This window comes from Triturus cristatus, chromosome 1_1 (genome assembly GCF_964204655.1).
Source record: "Triturus cristatus chromosome 1_1, aTriCri1.1, whole genome shotgun sequence".
NCBI lineage: Eukaryota > Metazoa > Chordata > Amphibia > Caudata > Salamandridae > Triturus > Triturus cristatus.
The window spans coordinates 1,197,986,815-1,198,010,160 of NC_140579.1; the positions used below are offsets into that span (position 1 = coordinate 1,197,986,815).

General features: G+C 48.0%; 1 protein-coding gene across 3 annotated transcripts in view; it reads left to right on the forward strand.

The window, feature by feature from the left end:
* The window catches only part of LOC146871825 (ATP-dependent chromatin remodeler CHD8-like), a 3,469,548-nt gene that overhangs the window by 108,784 nt on the left and 3,337,418 nt on the right, over positions 1-23,346 (forward strand). The window lies entirely within an intron of this gene.

Here is a 23,346-nt window from a genome sequence, read left to right on the forward strand (position 1 = left end):
TTTAAGGGGAAGGGAGGGCGACACGGGAGTTTATTTTATGCGTTTTTATATAACGCGGACTTTACCCGAAGGGGTCAGGGTGCCATCGGACGGAGTGGCAAAGGTGTTGTACTTGGGTGTGGGCGGAGTGGGATGGTTGGGTGAAGGAAGCGGGGACGATCATCTGAGGGTAGGAGGGGGGTGTTTTGGGGGTCGGAGTGCTGCGTGGGAGGGTGCGGGATGGGGCGTGAAGGGGAGGTGGGTGTTCCTCGGCGGTTCGGGTATGGGCAAAGGCTGGGAGGAGGCTTGGCGGCGGTTTGAGCACCATTCAGAGAGGATGGATGTTTTTGCCGGGCTGGGCTCGGCCTGCTGGCATGTGGCTAGCTGTGGAGGATAAGGGGCAGTACGGAGGATTTGATGTGGGACGGCCGGAGTGTCGGCACTGGTTTGGATGGGTGGGTGATGTGTGAAAGTCGCATGGCGCCTGGTGGGGTTGGTTGCAGGAGTAGCGGTTGGGAGGGGGGACTGTTTCTCGGAGGGCTGCAGGCTCACTGTGGAGGTTGCAAAAGGAGGATCGCAATGTTATTAAGCAGGCAATAATAGGCGGGATCGGGACCCCAGGGGGGGGCGACGGGCCTTGTGGGTGGGACTGTCGACTTTGGGCCGGTGGGATGGGGTGCGGTTTTCGGTGTGGACGGGCAGCCGGTGGTCCTGGGCAGGTTGTTAGATGTCCGGGGAGGCGGAATTTGTCCGGGTGTGGCGCAGCGGGTGGTCCTGGGACAGACTGACGCACATTGATTGGGGTTGGAGGCGGACGAAGGCGCGCCGGGGTGGGGTGGGGGCAGGGGGCACTGGAGAGAGGCAGCGTCGGGTCTCATTACATGTTGAAGGGAGGTGCCATGGGCACAGACAAGGTGTACAGAAACTGGAGGCTAATTACATCTGGGTTTCTCCCCTCCTGCTATCCTCATTTCTCTTCGGCCTCAGGTGGAAGGGGTGAGGTGGGCTTCCGAGGAATCCCTCGGCATTCCTGCCACATCTGGAAGTGGAGGAGTATGGGGGTTTGCAGTGCCGGGCACTGGTGGGCGCTACACCCACGGCTGGGGAGTGCAGCGTTTAGGCCCCGGGTGACTAGGGGTGAAGCACTGTCTGGGGAGGGATGAGGAGGAGCTATACAGGGAGCAATGTCTTCGGGTTATGCAGAAGTCCCTCGGGGGCGGGTGATAGGAAGAACACACTGGGAGGTTGATGCAGTCCTGGGGTGGGGGAGAAGGCGAACCTTTCCTTCTTTAAGAAGCACATCTAGACATTGAGGGTTTGTGCCCCATCTCAGGGTGCGTTTTGTGCATTTATTCCTATTATCCCTGGTTCAGCAACATGCTCATGGATGCCATGTCTACTTTGTATCTATGTCAATATTCTTTATAACACAGACCTGTCACGTGAAGTAGCCCGCTGAGTTGGGGAGCTGATGAAATGTATCTCTGGGTGTTATAACTCCATAGGTCTGCTCATGGCCTCACCTTCAAGGTGCTGTTTGATTCTGACTTAAGTCCCGAGTGAGAGGGCAGTGGTTGGGGGCTTCCCGTGTTCCTGCTGGGGGGCATTGTACTGTGAAGTTATGGAGCACAATGTTGGGTGTGAATGGGCAGTCAATTATTCGAACTCTGCGTGATTTAAAACACATTCACACAGTCACGTGAACAAATATGCCTTGGTGACAGCACAATGGGCATGCAGCTATATCGTGACTTGTTGTCTAACATGGGGAGGTTCATAGTCACTAGAGGATTATGAGGAATCTGCTGTGAAAGTTATGGAAGAGCACTGATGTGGAATCACACACTCCTGTGGTGTTTAGGCCCTATGATGAGTGCGCACGGACCCAGATACAGCTAACATTTAAAAAGCTTCTGGCAGGCATCTTTGAAGGCCATTACCCCCCCGACCCCTGGGGATTATAAACATCAAGGGGCCTTCATGTCAAGCTCAACGACCTCCATAATAAATCCGGTCTTATCTCCCGGAAACTCATTCCTTAGCTGCCCTCTAGGCAGGGACAGGAAGGCAGGATTACGGTTCCAGCACGAGACCAGCATTTGCAATGCAATGGGCCTCGCATTTATGCGAGTTTAAACTATTGGCATTGTAAATAACAATGCCGTTAATTTATCTTTTAAAAACAAAAATAAAAGGCATTGCCATTTGCAATGTTAATAGCTCAAACTCTTGTAAATGCGAGACGTATTGCATTTTTAATGCTTGTTCCAACATGTATTTAGGGGCAGAGAAGTAAATAGTGCCCCCTATAAAACCTACTTTAAACAAGCATAGCCAATAGGTCTCGCCTTTTGGGACCTTATAAGTGTTTAGCCATGCAACCGGTTTCTATAGAACAGCCCTGCTTCTGAGACTGCACAGCATGGTAGGCTGCAGGCTGCTGCCTTCGCTAGAGAACAGCCCAGCTTCTGAAACTGCACTGCACGGTATGCTGCGGGCTGCAGCCTTCTCTAGAGGACAGTCCTGTCTCTGAAACTGCACAGCAAGGTAGGCTGGAACACGCTGCCTTCTTTAGAGGATAGCCCTGCCTCTAAAACTGCACTACATGGTAGGCTGCAGGCCGCTGCCTTCTGTAGAAGACAGCCCTGCCCCTGAAACTGCATCGCACCGTAGGCTGCAGGCCGCTGCTTTTTCTAGAGAACAGCCCTGTCTCTGAGACTGCATAGCACGGGAGGCTGCAGGCCGCTGCCTTCTCTGGAGGATAGCCCTGCCTCGGAAACTGCATGGTACGGTAGGCTGAAGGCTGCAGACTGCTGCCTCCTCTAGAGCTCAGTCCTGCCTCTCGCACACTGCACAGCAGTGCATGCTGGAGGAAGCTGCCTACTCTAGAGGCTAGCTAGCCAAACGTGCACGAGTGGCAATAGAGAACAGTGCAAAATATGCACAAGTTTGACAAAAGTCCTGAGCGATGCCAAGAGGTCCCTCCTAAGCAGCGCTTGCGCGCTGTGTAGGCGAGACCTAAAAGGGTTAAAAGAAATCCTGGAGTTCTGTCACTATCTCTTAAACACTCCAACTGCCCTAAATTAGAAAGTAAATACCTGCCCTCTGCACAACACTTTCCCCATCCAAACTAAAAAAAATAATCTGGTCTCTTGCATCCATCCACCTCACCCACTCACAGCTATGCTCCCTGCCCTCACACTCAGCCAATGTGTAGGCTCTGCACAAAGTAAAGAACTGATTCCGCACTACTTCAGCTCTGAGAGCTGCTCGTCCGAGCGGTTTTATTTTTCCTCAGCACTGGTCAGCAGAGTCAACAGAAGGTGCTTGGCGCAGGCACGTCGCACCTATGTTCCTCAAGTCTGGAGAGACCCGGGAGAAGGTGAGAGAGACCACCAACCGCTGTCGCAATCAGATCTTTGGAGACCTAGGTGAGACATCAGAACAAAGGGGGGAGGAAGTTCTTCCAGTGGATGATGTCTTAACTGTGGTTAATCTCTATTGTGACATCAGAACAATGACTAATTGATTCTGATACGATTATGCACGCTAAAGATTTCCAAAGGAAGCCATCTACAAGTACATATTTTACTAGTGTTTGTGTCTACGTTGATCAGTGTGACTCCCTCAACGTGTACTATTTTTTTCTTTTTAGGTCTCGCCTGGCGAACGCAGCGCGAAGCGCTGTCGCCAGCGAGATCTATTGTTACTGACTTGCCTCGGAAGGGGGACAGGAGATGGGCACGCGCATGGTCTCGGCGGATTTGAGTTGGTGTACGCGCCTACAGCCACGCGGCGTGCACATCTCCTGTCCCCCTTCCCTCGCAAGCCAGCATGCAGTTTCACTTTCGTTAACACGCACGTCCTAGGCAGCCTCATGCTATTTAATTTTTTTTTTTTTAAATGCGAACACGCTCTAAGCACTTACCAGCTCTTGTTGGGACTCTGCGCTGCTCCTCTGCTTTTCCTGCCGGTCACTGCAGCAACACGCGGGGCTCCGTTTTGCTCACAGGAGCCCCGCCTGAAATCCTGCTTTGTCCACACCATCCACCATTCACGAAGGCGGGGTGGGCTCCCGCTGGACTTCCTGTACTGTTTGGCGGCCCCCTCCCTGAGCCGCGCAGCACTCATTAAAAGTCCGGCGGTGTTGAAATCCGTGCACGCTGCCACTGGGCACGAGCTGCAGAACACGCAAAAGTTACATGTACCGCGCATGCGCGGGCAGCCCTCGCAGGTCTTCTCCCCGGCCCGGATGTGGAGCTGCTTTCTCTTTTGCTTGTTGTTTTTGGAGGTGGGGAGTAGACCCAGCAGCACCTGTCGGATCCTTTCAGGAATCATCCAGCCCATCGCCCTTTGTAAGTGTGTAACTATCGAGTCCTAATAAGAGCACAGCCGTAAACATGACCAGACCATACAAAAGGAAATCCACCTCTTGTGTTTTACATCTCGGACATTTGTAGCTACACGTAGGGCAAATTGTGTTTTGCGTGATCGGGGTGAGGTATACTTGGTGTAACATGGTATAGTGTAGGAACTTAAAACACGCATTGGAGCTGGTTGTGCGTACTCCGTTCGGAACTTTTTCCCACTCCCTATCCGATGGTGGTTCCTCCACCATGGCGTCCCATCTCCGCTTTACCGATAATGTCATGCCTCGCAAGTCGTCTCTTAACGCTCTATGTAAATGGAAATTTATCTCTTACCCTGCACCATATACAGCATTACCGTTAATATATTGGTGGTGGATGGCTCTGCTAGAAACCCCTGCCAAATTTCATGTGTCACGCTTGATATTTTTTCATATTGTAAAAATTGTCCCGGTCCCAGACCGAAGGTGTCGATTGCCTCGTCTCGGGTAACAAACTTTCCATCTACATACAGGTCTCCCAGCGTTCGACAACCTCCTTCCTTCCATCGCCGCTATTCGGGTAAAAGAATATAATGTCCCGGACGAGGGCAACATGTCGTGCAATGCATGTGGTCGAGGGGGGGGGGGGGGTTGCCTCCCACACATCAAGATTTTAGGCAAGGTATAATCATGGTGTGTACCTGCCAGAAGATCAGTCTCCCAATTATTTTCATTGTTTAGCCAGTGTACTGCGTGCTGAAGCTGGGATGCCATATAATAAAGCTCTAAACAGGGAACCTCAAGTCCCCCAATCCGCACATTCTCTGTAGCGTTGTCAAGCATACCATTTTATGTTTACTGCTCCATATGAGGTCTGGCAGGAGCTGGTCTAGAGTCCGAAAATAATGTTGTGGGATAATAAATAATGTGTGTTGCATCGCATTGAGACATCTTGGTAAAATAATCATTTTTATTATAGCGATTCTGCCCATTAGTGGTAGGTCCCACCAGAAGCGTATGGAGCCCCAAAGTCCCTCTATTATGCTTGCTATGTTAAGGGCATGGTAGACAGCAGCTGTATGCACTAATCGTATTCCAAGATATCTTGTATCTTCACCAGACCATTGCAACTCTCCCTTGTATAACTCAACTTGGGATACCCCTGCTAGTCTTCCAATGGGAATTAACTTGGATTTCCCTGCATTGAGCAGGAGACCAGAGACCTATTTAAGAAAATATTTAAATGTACAATATTTCTTTAACAATTGGGAGGTTTGAGGGGTTTCCCCCATTAATATATATATATATCATCATCATGTGTCATCAAACACCATGGCTCTGATCGTGGGAGGCTACAAACCCTCACAGGGTGGGATTGGCGTGCAGGAACAGACACCTGCTACATATCATACCACTTTCCTTGTTCTTGCAGAAGATAAACGCCATACGTCCAAATCCGGTACAGGAATTCTAGTGATTTATTCTTGATTGGCAATCAGTGCCAGGCCACCACAGACACACATGTTTTGGCTCCAAACAAACGAGTTTATAAATAAACCGAATGAAAGAATCATCCACCATCACACAGACTTTCTTCAATTAGTCTTTCACCTCTGGTCACACAACTCTTCTGGACATATACAATTCAACATTTACATGGCAAAATTTCCTTCTCTTCAGATTGGGTTTACAATGGCTAAGAATATCGTAACACTCAGTCCATGCTATGTAAAAACAATACTAAGATATCACATGCATATTCCTTAAAATCATAGCAACCCAGAAAGGGCAGCTAAACCACAATAACCTATAGAAATTCAGTCTTTGCTGATTCACATGACAGTACCAATACCTATTCAAAACATCATGCATTTTTCACCCCACCCAATCAAGCCCCCATTGGGCCATATCGCTCAGTTCCCATCGTCCATGAGAATCCCTCTTGCTTCAAACGTAGCAACTGTATTTAAAGTCCAGACGGTAATCTACTAAGCCATTTTCAAAGAAAGAAGAACTTAATTTGGCATTAAGGTATGCACGCAAAACAACCATAAAATGAGAAATCGTGGCCATAAAACATAAAAACTTCTTTACCAGGCTGGGCATACTAGGAACTCCTGCATTGTTCTGACAGTTAAAGTAGGGAGGTATAATTTATCCCAATTAGTTGGTAGTTATTGCAAATTTACCTCTCCCACATCCTCTCCTATGCTGCCAGTTTCCACAGTAACACTGTAGCTGCGAAGAACACATCTAAAAAGTCTACAGCTTTTTGTCTTTTATTTCACTCTTTCTTTGACCTTCCTTCCTATTATACATTTGCTCATCAAATTTCTTTCCACTTCACTTTTGAATTCCACAGAAGAAGGAATCAATGCTTCATTCTGTGTCCCTTGCCACTCGTACACAAGTTTGAGTTTAAAGAGCATTATTGAAGTAATTAGAAATATAGGTGCAATATACAACAATACTCATTAAAACAAGCATTTGCAATGCAATAGGTCTCATATTTATAAGAGTTTGAGCTATTGGCATTGTAAATGACAATGCTTTTTATTTAAGTTTGTTTTTTTTAAAACAGAAATAAAAGGCACTGTCATTTACAATGCTAATAGCTCAAACTCTCGCAAATGCGAGACCTATTGCATTGCAAATGCTTGGTTTTTTTTGTCGTAAAGGTATTTTTTTTCAAAATAAATATTTTGGTTGTTAAATTGGTACAAAATGCACATATTTAGAATTTGTGGCAACTTCAATATAACACAGTTAGACTCCTAATTACTGGTTAATCATGTAGGTGTTTTTTTTAATTATTATTTTATAGTATATGCAAAATACTCGTAGAACACATTGTTTTAGCAATATTGAGCACTGGCAGTGTATATAGGCAAGTCACAGGTGTTTTATTGCTCCTTTAGCAGTGCACTTGTGCTTTTGCTTTGCTGAACACATCAGACTTGAGTTTTCTGAAACTTTCAGGAAACTACTGAAAGTGTAACAAGCTATACATAGGCATTATACTATGTTGAATTGTATAATTTGAGTAAAGTCAAAAGCTGTTGGCTAATGCTAGATCCAAAACCAGCATTGGGAAAGGCAATAGGACTGGCTCTTAAAGAAGGCATATGGTAACGTGAATCATTACAAGTAGATGCATGGGAATGGATATGTATTTGTGTGGAAGCAAAGAACTGTACAATAATATTGATGTAAATTAAATGGCCATATGACAGTTGCACTCTCAAGCCAGGCCAAACAACCCATGTAAGTTAATGACTGCCCTCCTCCCATCTGTGCTGCTTCCAGAGAAAAATAACGTAAAGGATCTAGTTATCTAAGACACTTTAATAGTATTTCAATGTCATGTGTGTGTGCCCCTGAAAGTCCAAGCTTATGCAGCTGGATAAATAAAATGATCATAGCTGCGTAGAGGGCAAGCACTTTTATTTGTGGAAACAAACTGCCCAATTAAACGTGTACTCCTTGCTCAAAACATATAGGTGGAGCCAAAGCCACTCTCTAGCTGCGTTGTCAGCCCAGACCATACAAAGCCATAAACCTTCAATTAAAATGCTATCGTGCCTGTAATCTAAATTAATCAAAGCTCACACTGGCTGTCAGTTAAGTTACACATGTTACGTCTGCAGTCTAACCAAAATACTACTTGAAGCCCCATCACTAGACACTAATGAGACCATACCTGAAACAATGCCCTGAAATTCCATAGCCCAGCCCCGAAATTCCATGGTCCTAATGGACACCCTGTCCAAGCAATGGCAAACAATTAAAAGCACATACATGCCAGTCGTCTTTCTCAGTCCTACCTTTGACCCTGTTAGGTCTTCTATACAGCTGAAACGATTTTTATTTAAATGTTAAAAAAAAAAAAAAACCCTCGCCCTCTTCTTGAATTCAGCTACCTCAAACTACTAGTTACCCAGTAGCCTGGTACTCAGACAGTGGCCATCCTGATATGACTTTTTCGCGGGTGCTGGTAAGGGGCACCACTTGCTTAGCTCTGCTAAGGGTTGCATAAAAAGCAGTGTTTGTCTGAAAGTGTAGCATTTGTTATTAGAAAATGGGAAGCTGAGCTTTTTCATCCTTTCAAGGAGTTATGTCTTCTGATTGTTTTACTTAATAATAAAAAAAAAACTCTTTCAAAACAAAAAAAAATGAAGCTTTCAGTTCTTCTGGTGGCTGAAGAATTGTTTCCTGACATTTCAAGTTGCCTGTTTGTGAAAGGAATGGCTCTTCTCGTATTTTGTGTAGCAATTCGTCACTATTCTGTGATTTACATGGTAATGTCTTCTTCCAGAACACTAACAAAACTATTGGCTTTCCAATTTTGTCATAGACTGCATGCATGTTATTCAATTTATTGGTTTTTGGTGGTTTCTTAATTTAGATTGTTTTCTTAATTTCTCCTAATATTGGTCCGTCGGTGTCTGAAATTACTTTTAGTGAGGTCACTATAGTCCTGTGTAATAGCATTTATTTTCATACCCTCTGTTACCCGCATAAGTAGGATGAGGGTAATGAGTGGCCTCGTATATCCTGCTGCTGCATAGCTAATAGCAGTAGGTATTCCTCCGACATCCCACTGTTTTTGATTATTCCCACAGAAGATCTCCTGATTCTTAATGCCTGATCACAGGTACTCTGTTTTAAACAGCAAGGCCAATGCAGCCTACTTATGGCTGCATTTAGGGATATCTTTAAGATAGCCAAATAATGCACTCAGAAGGTCATAGCTTAATTGTACTGCAGAAAAAAAAAAAACGGAGACAAGGAAACTATAAAACATTTTTAATCATGTAGACCCATGTCAAATTGGAGATATGCAATGAAAATATATTATACATTACAAATGAAACTAGTAGCTACAGGGAAAAAAAATCATTGCACTCTGCTGACGCAGACTGTGTGATGTCATGCGCAGCTTAATGGGGTGACATAACATGTGTTTCTGTAAAGCATACGTTCACTCAAGTGTATCTTGGCACTGAATAACAGATGTTTATTGTTACCCAACTCAATGGTACTCATTTTATCGACCTAAGAAGGGATGTAAGACTGAGTTGACCCACCATTATTTGAACCTGTGACCATGAGGTTGAACACAGACCCCTGCAGTGGATGCATTAGTCCACTAAGCCACTGGATCCAGACAGCAGTTGTAGTTCAAGCAGTTAGGTCATTGGTGATGTCATAAATATTGTAATGGATATTTTCACTTATGGTGTCATCATTGATGTCGTGATGCAAGGGAAAAGGTGAATTTCAGTGGTTTTATGTGTCTGAGCCAGAACCATAACTCGGTTTAACTTTTTGTTTAGGGAATTTCAATGTTTTTCACAGTTTTCTATGTAAAATAAGTATTTGTTCGAGGCATGTGGGCTGCTGAATTCATATCTGTGCATGGATCGCCGCCTAGTGTTGGGTCCGGATGTTTGCACGTTGTTGTCCTGGAAGAGTCTTCGAAGTATCACGAGATAGGTGACTCCTCCCCTGGACCACAGTGCGCATGGGCATCCTCTCCATCCTTAGATTGTTTTTTTCCGCCATTGGGTTCGGATGTGCTTATCTTAGCTCAAGTTAGGAAAATTCAGATTAAGGCCAAAAGGCCTTTAGTTATCGTCGGTACTGTTCCCGTTCGGTATCGACTGGTTTCTTTAATACTTTAGAACCTTTTTCCAGCTTTTAGGATCCATTTGGTCCGAACATCGAACTTCCATCGACAATGGAATCGAGGACTCCATTCAAACGGTGTCCTTTATGCCACGCAAAATACCCACACATCGACGTCCACCCGGTATGCAACAAATGTCTCTCACCGGATCACGATGAGTCGAAATGTATGGCCTGTGCCCGATTCCGATCGAAGAAGACTCTCCGGAATCGACGGGCGGCGAGATTAGAAGCGCAGCAATCGGCGCCTGCCCCGGCCAACATCTTCAGCACCGAAGACGAGGACGCCGAGAGCGTGGAAGAAGTAGACTCCAGCCCCGCTTCCAAACATGACTCCCGATCGGAAGACTACGATGAGGTGCTTTTTCAAAGGGAAGAAGCCATCGACGAGGTAGGAGACTACTATGAGGCCTTTGGGGCCGAAGAAGATAGCTCTAGCGAGGAGCTAGGCCCACCCGTCGATACGTAGGCCGACAAAATGCGTCATCATAATGCTCAGGTCGAGGGATCGCCTCCATGCCTTACCCGAGATCAATCTCAAAGTTCTTCGGCCCCGCCTTCAGGCCCGGCCTCGAACATTCCGCACGAGCCATTATTACCGAAAACAACTGGCTTCCCTTCAACGAAACCGAAACCAATCGTCGCTCCAGTTCCAACGAAACCGAAAGTGAAACTGGCTGTAATCGGCTCGAAGCCCTCCACTCCTTCGACGCCAGCAAAGGCCATCGGCCCCGAACGCAGTAAAAGGGATTTCGGCGCCGAGCTCACTGCAGTGGATATCAGTGCCGACCCGAAGAAAAAGGCCCTCGGTCCCCACAAAGCGCCTCTGGCACCGAAGCCGTCGGCCACGACCACCAAAGTCAAAATGGCCGCTCCATCTGCGTCGACGTCGAAGACAGCGACGCCCTCAAAGTCGTCGACTCCAACGACCGTCGATGCCTCTCTTCGGATCGATGACCCCATGGCTCTAAAGCCGGCGACGCCTGCCTCCAAGGTGCTGACCGGTTCCAAAGAGCCTTCGGCGTTCTCCGTGCAACAGGTCGCGGCATCGTTGCAACGCATCAGGGAACGGGCAGCCCTCCAATCCACGTCGGGCCCCGACACGCACAAGGCTCCGAAAGCACCATCGGCGCCAACCAACATCACGTTTGGCTTGCCGCTGTGCACGGCGCCAAAGATGTTCGAGATCCGAGCACGTGTCCGACAGACACAGTCCCCGTCTCCTGGACACGCAGATCTTGAGCCTTCACAGCCACAGTTCATCGACGCCAACACTGGTAGACTGATGCTCCGCAAGCGGAAAATCACGCCAGAGAGGGGATTGGACTCTTACAGAATCCCTCTCAAGCACAAATTACCAGCAGGGTCGGAGCCACTGCTTCATGAACGCTTACAACCCTCCCTGCAGGATCCCCAGTCCTTTTCTCCTACGACTTCAGAGACAGACGCAGTAGAGGACTATATGGGGGATGATACCACCTACCCTGGGGATGTCGATCCTGGCGAGCATCTGCAATACCCAGATCAAGCATGGGATGACCCTACAGACCAGGGTACCGCACCAGATACCCATGACACGCAGCTTTACAGCACAAAGACATCTCCCACAGAGGACACTGCTGCCTTCAATGCCCTCATAGAACGTGCTGCTGCCAATCATGGAGTACAACTCCATTCTGACACAGTCGAAGAAGACTTCTTGGTGGACACTTTCGCCTCTTCCAAAAGAACTGTAAAAACTCTGCCCATGTTGAAAGGAGTTCTCAAACCTGCAAAAGAAATTTTTAAGGAAACAACCAGGGCACGGGTGCTAAACCTCAGGATTGAAAAAAAATACAAGCCTGCACCCGGAGACCCTATGTACATTAGGGGTCAGTTACCTTTGGACTCCATGGTAGTTGCTAACGCTCGCAAACGAGCCCATTCGCAGACAACAGGTGATGCTCCTCCCCCAGTCAAGGAGTCCAAAGTGCTGGAGACATCTGGCAAAAGGATTGCAGCGCAAGCAGCAAACATCTGGCGCATTGCCAACACACAGGCACTCCTGGCCCGTTATGATCGTTCCTACTACGGCACACTAGAATCACTACTCCAACATTTGCCAGACGAATATAAAGATGCAGCGGAGCTCCTCATCAGAGAAGGTCAACTCCTTACCAATGCATCCATCAAGTGCGCCCTGGATGCTGCCGACACAGCGGCGAGGGCAATCAACACAAGCGTCATGTTGAGACGACACGCATGGTTGAGAATCTCAGGCTTCAAGCTGGAGATTCAGAACAACATCATAAATCAACCAGTCAACCCCGACTACTTATTCGGCCCTGAAGTTGACACTACCCTCGAGAAAATTAAAAAAGACACTGACACTGCCAAATCAATGGGGGCTCTGCAGACGCAGCAGTTTCGCAGTGGCTCCTTTAGTCGCCCCGGGAATAGAGGAGCAGCTAGAGGTCAGGGGTCACAGCAGCAATACACTAAAGGGAACACACAGAGTACCTACGATAAAACCAACAGAGGTGGATATCGTGGCTCCAGCACCAAGGGCAGAGGACGTGGTTACGGTAACACCAGGTCCTCACTCAAAAACAAACAGTGACGCCCTCTCCCTTCCCCCCGACCACAGAACACCTGTCAGGGGGAGACTCCAGCGGTTCCTGTCCACGTGGAAAACCATCACCACAGACAGGTGGGTCAGGGACATTATCCAGCACGGTTACTGTCTCGAATTAACATCCCCTCCACCCAACATACCGCCAAAGCACCGTCCTATGTCCGTAGAGCACTTGGCATTATTGCAGCAGGAAGTGCTAAGTATGCTGCAAAAAGGTGCAATAGAGGTCGTGCCCGTCGACCAGCAGGGGACAGGGGTGTACTCTCTGTACTTCTTAATCCCAAAAAAGGACGGGTCGCTCAGACCTATACTAGACCTGAGACCCCTCAACCACTACATTCTCTCAGAGCATTTCCATATGCTCACCCTACAGCAGGTTCTCCTGCTGCTCAGTCAGGGAGACTTCCTAGCCACACTAGACCTCAAAGATGCGTATTTCCACATACCCATACACCCATCACACAGGAAATATCTCAGGTTCACTATTCAGTACCATCACTATCAATTCAAAGTTCTCCCCTTCGGAGTGACAACAGCACCAAGGGTTTTCACCAAGTGCCTAGCTACGGTGGCTGCACATCTACGGAGACAACACATTCACGTCTACCCTTACCTGGATGACTGGCTTGTTCAGGCAAAGTCAGCCCAGCAATGTGCCAGCCACATGTCCCTCACCATTCACCTTCTTCACAGTCTGGAATTCTCACTAAATTACCCAAAATCACATCTCCAACCCGCACACGTACGACAGTACCTGGGCGCAACCATAAACACTCTGGCAGCCACAGCTCAGCCAAATTTAGTGAGGATCAACAGCATGCAATTGCTGATCTCAAAGTTCAAACCTCAACACTCCCTTCCTGCGCGAGTGTTCATGCAGTTGATAGGCATGATGGCCTCCTGCATTTTCATAGTCCCGCACGCGAGACTACACATGCGCCCGCTTCAGGAGTGCTTGGCACGTCAATGGAATCAGGCTCACGGGCACTTAAAAGACCTAGTGTTGGTGAGCGGTCGGGCACACCACTCTCTGCATTGGTGGAATCCACAAAACCTTTGCAAGGGCCGACCGTTCCACGAGCCTGTTCCACAAATAATACTGACAGCGGACGCCTCTCTCCAGGGTTGGGGAGCTCATGTACTCACTTACACAGTGCAGGGACTATGGACGACACAACAAAAGAAGATGCACATCAACGTTCTGGAACTGATGGCAATCTTCCTAGCCATGAAGGCATTCAAAGTACACTTGTGCAACAAAGTTGTGTTGATCTGAACGGACAACATGACTGCCATGTACTACAAACAGAAGCAGGGAGGTACACGCTCTCCACAGTTGTCTCATCTGGCTCAGAGCATGTGGAAGTGGGCCATTCAGAGGAACATATTCCTCATGGCGGAACACCTCCCCGGCAAGGACAACCAGATGGCGGATCTGCTCAGCAGACACAGCCACCAGATGCACGAGTGGGAGCTACATCCGTCATTACTCCAACCGTACTTCCAACAGTGGGGTCATCCAGAGATAGACCTATTCGCCACAAACGAAAACGCAAAATGCCAAAGCTTTGCAGCCAGGTTCCCACATCCGCAGTCACAGGGCAATGCGATATGGATAAACTGGTCCGGCAGATTTGCGTACGCTTTTCCCCCAGCGCCATTGATACCGCTAGTGGCACGCAAACTGCGACAACACTCACTGACACTCATCCTAGTTGCTCCCACATGGGCGCGCCAACCATGGTACACCACCTTTCTAGAACTTTCCGTGGTGCCGCATCAAAGGCTGCGGGTCATACCTGCACTTTTAACGCAGAACCATGGCGAAATTCAGCACCCAGATCCGCAACAGCTGAACCTGGCAATCTGGCTCCTGAGGTCTTAGAGTTTGGCTACCTAAACCTGCCACCTGACTGTATGGATATCATCAAGGAGGCCAGAAGACCCACTACCAGAGCTTGCTATGCGGCTAAATGGAAGAGGTTTGTCATTTACTGCAACAACAATGACATTAACCCGCTGGACGCATCCATTCAAAACATCATCTGTTACCTCTTACACTTATACCGATGCAATCTGGCATGCAATTCAATACGTATCCATTTAACCGCGATAGCAGCCTATCTTCAAAACAGGCAGCACCTCTCTTTATTCAGAGTGCCTGCCATCAAAGCCTTCCTGGAGGGACTCAAACGAGTAATTCCCCCAAGACACGCACCGGTGTGGAACCTCAATCTGGTCCTCACCACATTAATAGGTCCACCCTTTGAACCTCTCCATTCATGTGAGATTCAATTCCTCACCTGGAAAGTATCTTTCTTAGTGGCAATCACTTCGTTAAGAAGAGTTAGTGAACTCCAGGCGCTAACCATTCAAGAGCCATTCATACAGGTTCACGCAAACAGAGTTGTACTACGTACCAATCCCAAATTCATGCCCAAAGTAATATCGCAGTTCCACATGAATCAAACTATTGAACTGCCTGTTTTCTTTCCAAATCCACAAAATGTCGCAGAGAATGCTCCATACACTAGATGTAAAGAGGGCCCTCATGTACTATATAGACAGAACTAAGGACTTTAGGAAAACAAAACAACTTTTCGTTGCCTTTTCTCCACAACACAAGGGCAACGCCATTTCCAAAGCAGGGATAGCCAGATGGATCGTTAAACGTATTCAAATTCGCTATCAAAAAGCTAAACGCACATTAACAATTCCCCCACGAGCCCACTCAACACGAAAGTTAGGGGCGTCCATGGCTTTCCTAGGAAACATTCCTTTACAGGAAATCTGTAGAGCAGCCACATGGTCCACTATACATACATTTACCAAACACTACTGCGTAGATGTACACTCAAAACAGCAGGCAGCTGTAGGACAGGCTGTTCTCAAAACTCGTTTTCAGACTGCTGCAGCTGGCACGGGTATCCGCCGCTAATAGGAGGTACTGCTATGTATTCTATGCACAGATATGAATTCAGCAGCCCACATGCCTCGAACTGAATATGCTACTTACCAGTATGCATCTGTTCTTGGCATGTAGGGCTGCTGACATTCAGATCGCCCACCCTCCTCCCCGGCGCCTGTAGCGGCTGCAGCTCTCAGAATTACTGTATAGCATGGTCATCACTTACTGTATCTACTCCATCACTGCCACAATGGCGAAAAACAATCTGAGGATGGAGAGGATGCCCATGCGCACTGTGGTCCAGGGGAGGAGTCACCTATCTCGTGATTCTTCGAAGACTCTTCCAGGACAACAACGTGCAAACATCCGGACCCAACACTAGGCGGCGATCTATGCACAGATATGAATGTCAGCAGCCCTACATGCCAAGAACAGATGCATACTGGTAAGTAGCATATTCAACTATAATTATGTGACTTGTCAAATGATAAGTTATAGTATCATTATGTTCGAGGCATATGAGCTGCAGATTGTACACTTTTGCATAGATCGCCATCTGGTGTTGGGCCCGGATGTTTGCAGTTTGTTTTTGTTCTTGGACAGTCTTTGGAAGTCACGAGTTCGGTGACTCCTCCTTCGGTCCGTACTGCGCATGGGCTTCGGCTCCATCCTCAGATTGTTTTTTTCCACCATCGGGCTCGGATGTGATACTTCGTGCTCCGGCTTCGAACTTTTCCGGTTCCAGCCTCGACGGAAAATCCTCGTCCATCGAGATTCTTCATCAATCATCTTCTTCATCTCTCGTAGAGGCACTTTCTCGATTCCACACATAAGCACCGGCCTTCGGGCCCTCCTCGACTCCGGTCCCGGCCGATGGAAAGGACTCCGTTCAAAAAGTGCCCAAAATATGGGTCTAAATTTCCCCACACCGACCTCCATCAGGTGTGTAACCTTTGCCTCTCTCCAGAACACGAGGCCAGAGACTGCCCCGCCTGCAAGTCTTTTCGATCAAAAAAGACCATCCGGGATCGAAGAGCTCGACGTACCATGGCGCACTCATCGACCTCGGCTCCACCGGACATCGTCGGAGACGACACCGGAGCTTCGGGGCAACAACACACCGAGCAGGAGGAAGACCTCGTCAGCGCTTCCGAGGCCGACGACTCCGACCTGGAGGACATCACACCGGCGCAGAGGGTCGTGAGTACTCTACCCCCTCCCACCCCCGCGCCCATATCCAAAGAGACTCAGGTTAAACCTTCGCCTCCGGGCCTAGGGAAAACCAAACATGCAGCTTCTATCACCCCACCTTCGGGCCCGGTGTCGAAGCATCACAAGTCTCACGGCAGCTCGGGCTCGAGCCAGCCTACTCCTGGTGCCGATAAACACCGTTCGGCACCGAAGAAAGTGACACCCAGCTCGACTCCGAAGCCATCAGTGCTGAAGCCTGGACTCTCGGTGCCGACCAAACACAAGCATAAATCCCTCGGCACCGACGCTCCCGCGTCGAAGCCTACCTCGACGCCGAAAAAACCGGAGGTTCCAAAAAAGCATGGCGCAGAGAAACCACCCAAGTCCTCTGCTCCGAAAACATCGGCGCCAGCGGACGATTCGGCGCCAACGGAACTATTTACACCTGATCCTTCTCAAAAAACCTTATCAAAGGATCCAAAGACTGGGCTATTGATTTTGTCTCTCAAGAAAAGACGTCTTGACACACCAGCTCCTCCTCCACCGCCGAAACGGAAGGACTCTGCCACATCTCCTCTCAGTGCCCTCCCCACCACCTCCTCCACCTCCACCTCCTCTCCCACCTCCTCTCCCTCCCAGGTCTCCGCCACCCTTGCCTCATCACTCCCCAACCCCATCCCCAGAACCGGATTACGGGGATCCAGATTATGATCCAGCGGACGCCCCGATGGACCCCACACCCCCAGGGACCCCAGACCCATGGGAGGATTACCAAAACCCTGACATACCAGATGTGCCTCAAGATGACCTCTACCCATCCAGGCCATCTCCCCCGGAGGACTCACTAGGGTTTCACCACTTAGTGCAGCGAGCAGCACACTATCATGGGGTGGAACTACATAGCGAACCAGTGGAAGAAGACTTCTTACTGGATACATTTGATATTCAGGATAAATCCACAGCCATCTTGCCCATGCTTAAGGGTGTTACCAAACATGCTGCAGAGGTGTTCAAAGACCCTGTCAGGGCCAGGGTCTTAAACCCCAGGATAGAAAAAAAGTACAAAGCAGCCCCCACAGATCCTGCATACATTAAAGACCCTGCTCCTTTAGATTTCCTGGTTGTGTCCACAGCTAGAAAGCGGTCCAACTCCCAGTCCTCAGGTGAGGCTCCACCGCCAGATAAGGAATCAAAACTCTTAGATGCGTCTGGTAAACGCACTGCCTCACAAACCGCAAACATCTGGCGCATTGCGAATACACAGGCGCTACTTGCGCGTTATGACAGAGCACACTACGATGAGCTTGAGGCTCTTATGCAACACCTCCCGGAGAAACACAAACGTAAAGCTCTTGACCTAATACAAGAGGGGAAGCTCATTACTAACACCTCCATTAAATGTGCCCTCGATGCAGCGGACACTGCTTCTAGAGCTATAAATACTAGTGTCCTGCTTCGCCGTCATGCCTGGCTCAGGATCTCAGGGTTTAAGCCAGAAGTCCAGGCATCCATACTAAATCACCCCTTTGACCAAAAACACCTATTTGGGCCAAAGGTGGACGAAGCATTAGAAAAAATGAAAAAGGACACGGACACAGCAAAGTCTATGGGGGCATTACAATCTCAAACCCCTAGACGCTCCTTTCGACGTTCGTCCTTTCGTAGCACAGGCAGAGGTTACTCCACCGATAGTGCCTCTACCTCCTACAAGTCCCCTCCTCAAAATACCTTCTCAAAGGGCTACCAAAGAGGTGGATACAGGGGCAACAACAATAAGGGCAGGGGCAAAACCAACACCACCCGTTCTGCCACACCGCCCACACAATGACTTCCCCTCGCTCCCCGCAGACCATCCCACTCCGGTCGGGGGCAGACTACAAAACTTTATTCACGCCTGGGAGTCCATAACATCTGACAAATGGGTGACCCAAATTATTCGGTCAGGGTACTGTCTCGAGCTAACATCTACCCCACCCAATATCCCACCAAGGCACCGTCCAATGTCACAGGAACATTCCACACTGCTCAAACAGGAGGTGATCTCCCTCCTCCAAAAACATGCTATAGAGCAAGTCCCCGTCAATCAGCAAAATTTAGGGGTCTACTCTCTGTATTTTCTAATACCGAAAAAAGACGGGACCCTGCGGCCCATTCTGGACCTCCGGCCTCTAAATGCATACATACATACATTCGGACCATTTCCACATGGTCATCCTACAACAAGCCCTCCCACTCCTCTGTCAGGGAGACTTTCTCACTACCTTGGATCTGAAAGACGCATACTTTCATATTCCAATACACCCTTCTCACAGGAAGTACCTCGGGTTTGTGGTGGACGGTCAGCATTACCAATTCACGGTTCTCCCCTTCGGGGTCACCACCGCACCACGGGTGTTTACCAAATGCCTAGCGGTAGTAGCAGCACACCTCAGACGTCAACATATTCACGTCTTCCCTTACTTAGACGACTGGCTGATAAAAGCCGCGTCCTACGACCAATGTGTGCAACATACAAACAGCACCATCCAACTGCTCCACCAGCTAGGCTTCACGGTGAACTACCAAAAGTCCCACCTCATACCATCTCACACAAAGCAATATCTCGGGGCCACTATAGACACCTCCAAGGGTATAGCCTATCCCAATTCAGCCAGGATCGCAAGCATACAAGCCTTGCGCCAAACGTTCATTGCTCAGCACTCTCTCCCAGCAAGAGTGTTCATGAAGCTAATAGGGATGATGGCATCTTGCATTTTCATAGTGCCCCATGCAAGACTCCACATGCGTCCACTCCAAGACTGCCTAGCACGACAGTGGAACCAGGCCCAGGGACAGCTGACGGATCTGGTGTTGGTGGACGGCCGCACCCATCACTCTCTGCAGTGGTGGAACACCACAAACCTTTCCAAAGGGCGGCCGTTCCTGGACCCGGTTCCTCAGGTGATTCTAACAGCGGACGCATCGCTCTTTGGCTGGGGAGCGCACCTCCTACACCTCACAATGGAAGGTCTATGGACGCCACAGCAAAAATCGCTCCACATCAACCATCTGGAGCTATTGGCGATCTTTCTAGCCCTAAAATCCTTTCAGAAACAGATTTCAGCCAAAGCAGTCCTCATTCGCACAGACAATATGACTGCAATGTATTATATTCAAAAACAGGGGGGGACACACTCTCCCCAGCTCTCCCGCTTAGCACAGAGCATATGGAGATGGGCAATTCAACAAAAAATCTTTCTCCTGGCACAGCACGTCCCAGGCATACAAAACACCATGGCAGATCTGCTCAGCAGACAAACGCAGCAAATGCACGAATGGGAACTGCATCCACAAGTTCTTCACCCATTCTTCCGCAAGTGGGGGCATCCTCAGATAGACCTCTTCGCCACCCACGAAAACAAAAAATGCCCAAGCTTCGCCGCCAGATACCCACACCCATTGTCCAAAGGCAATACGATATGGATGAACTGGTCAGGCAAATTTGCATACACCTTTCCACCTCTCCCACTAATTCCATTAGTGGTCAGGAAACTACAACAGCACTCCCTCACACTCATTCTGGTAGCCCCAACATGGGCCAGGCAGCCAGTGGTACACCACACTATTACAGCTATCAGTGGTACCACATCAAAAACTGCACCTGTCCCCATGCCTCCTAACTCAGAACCATGGAGAAATCAGACACCCGGACCCAGCTCAGCTCAACCTTGCGATCTGGCTCCTGAAATCTTAGAATTTGGGTACCTTAACCTTCCCCCTGACTGCATGAATATTATCAAGGAAGCCAGACGTCCTACCACGCGAGCATGCTATGCCGCAAAGTGGAAGAGATTTGTTGTTTACTGCCGTAACAATACAATCAACCCTTTAGATGCATCCATACAACACATTATATGCTATCTACTCCATCTTCAAAGGTGTAACCTGGCATATTCTTCCATACGCCTACACCTAGCAGCGATTGCTGCTTACCTGCAAAACAGACAGCATTTATCACTGTTCAGGGTACCCGCTATTAAAGCCTTTATGGAAGGCCTTAAACGCATAATTCCACCCAGGGCACCACCTTCTCCTGTATGGAATCTAAATGTAGTTCTTACAAGGCTAATGAGTCCGCCCTTCGAACCACTGCATAAATGCGAGCTACAGTTCCTCACCTGGAAAACAGCTTTTCTCGTAGCTATCACTTTCCCTTAGAAGGGTTAGTGAAATACAAGCGTTCACTATACAAGAACCCTTTTTACAGATACATCACAGCAAGGTGATACTTCGTACAAATCCAAAATTTCTGCCCAAGGTCATTTCCCCCTTCTATCTCAATCAATCGGTGGAATTACCTGTTCATTTCTCGCAACCTCAATCTGTTGCGGAAAGGGCTCTACATACACTTGATGTTAAGAGGGCTTTACTGTACTACATACAAAGAACGCAACCTTTCAGGAAGACTAAACAATTGTTTGTCTCCTTCTCTCCACCGCATAAAGGCAACCCCATCTCTAAATCAGGGATAGCTAGATGGATTGTAAAGTGCATACAAATTTGCTATCACAAGGCAAAAAGAACATTATCTGTTCCACCTAAAGCCCACTCTACAAGAAAGTTAGGGGCGTCTATGGCTTTTCTAGGGAACATACCCTTAGATGATATCTGCAAAGCAGCCACATGGTCAACTCCGCACACCTTCACAAAACATTACTGTGTCGACGTGCACTCCAAGCAACAAGCTAGTGTGGGCCAGGCTGTACTAAAGACACTATTTCAAACCGCTGCAACGGATATCGGTGGTCGCCGCTAGGGCTGGGTACTGCTATATAATCTATGCAAAAGTGTACAATCTGCAGCTCGTATGCCTCGAACGGAATATGCTACTTACCAGTATGCATCTGTTCTTGGCATGTAGAGCTGCAGAGTTGTACACGCCCACCCGCCTCCCCGGCTACCTGTATCCGCTCCAGTCTATCTTATTTAGATACAACACACATGGGTTTCTTACTATTATCACTACGCTCCATCTTTTCCCTGCTGGCGAAAAACAATCTGAGGATGGACCCGAAGCCCATGCGCAGTACGGACCGAAGGAGGAGTCACCGAACTCGTGACTTCCAAAGACTGTCCAAGAACAAAAACAAACTGCAAACATCCGGGCCCAACACCAGATGGTGATCTATGCAAAAGTGTACAACTCTGCAGCTCTACATGCCAAGAACAGATGCATACTGGTAAGTAGCATATTCCTTTCTTACCTCTGTCACAATTGCTTTGCGTTTGGTCCTTTGGTAAATGTTGGAGCTGCCTAAGGCACCTTTTGGCTTGACAGGCAATCAGTCATTGGAATTTGAAATCATGAAGTGTGAATATTTTGACCTATGCACTTAATCACTATTGCATGTGCACTTTATTATTTTCTTATCTAAAATGTTATTAGTCGATTGGATTGAATCTGAGTTTTGAATGAAAGAGGGTTTTTGGATGTAGGAATCAATTTTAATTAAGAGTTTTATGATGCCCTTTCTATATACTACTTAGAAATTGTTTTCAATTATTTTTTTCATGTTAATAATGTAGAACGATGCTTATTGATTTATTAATTGGCATTGCCTGTAATTTTTCGACCAAATAAAGAACCAACCTAACTTGTGGCTTCATCAGTTTGTTAATGTCGGAGAGTGGCCCTGAGTGCATATTTGAATGAGTGCCAGTGTGTGTGTAAACTTGGACCTGTGTTCCATGCCCACTATGTCACTGGACAGTTGCCACCATAGAAACTCTCATATCGGAGTGTAGTCCTGAGTGCATATTATTTTGATGGGTGGCAGTGTGCATAAACTTGAGTCTGTGCTGGATACCCACCAACTCAATTTCTTTGCCTGTATTGGAGTATTCATAACCCTAGGTGTGGCCCAGTGTGTGTACATGAGTGAATGGTAGGGTGTGTGAAACTAGATGCATGTTGAACGCCCTCCTCCGCCTCACTGTACCTTTGCCACCATCGAAGTGTTCATATCCCTGCATGTAGCCATTAGTGCGTAAATGGCAGTACCATAAACCTAGACCAGTGTTGGATACCCATAGCCTCACTGTATATTTGCCTCCATAGGAGCAATCATATCCCTCAGAGTTGCTCTGAGTGTGTATCTGATTAAGTGGTGCTGTGCATCAGTCTGGACCGGCGTTAGATATCTACCACTTCACAATACATTTTCCTCCATTTGAGAATTGATATTTCTTAGTTCGTATCAGTGAGTTGTGGCCTATGTAAACTTGTGCCTGTGTTAAGCACTGTCTCTGTACTTTTGCCTCCATTGGAGTGTTCCAAACCCTGAGTCTCACTCATAGTATGAATCTGAGTGAGTGGCGTTGTGCGAAGACCTGGACACTTTGACTGAGTGTAAAATCACCAGTCCTGTCTGAATCTGGGCTTTTCCGTAAAAGGAGACCTTTTCTGCTATGTAAAATGGCTGCTCTATTGTGCAACCAACACCCGCCCTGGGTAACTTCTTTTTGTATTTTTAAACCCGTGACCAAATCTTCATGAAACTGCCTGAGTCAATTGCCAGATTTCGTGCAAACCCACCCAAGTAGTGGGCAAAACAAAGAATTAATTTTCAGTAGGTAGTG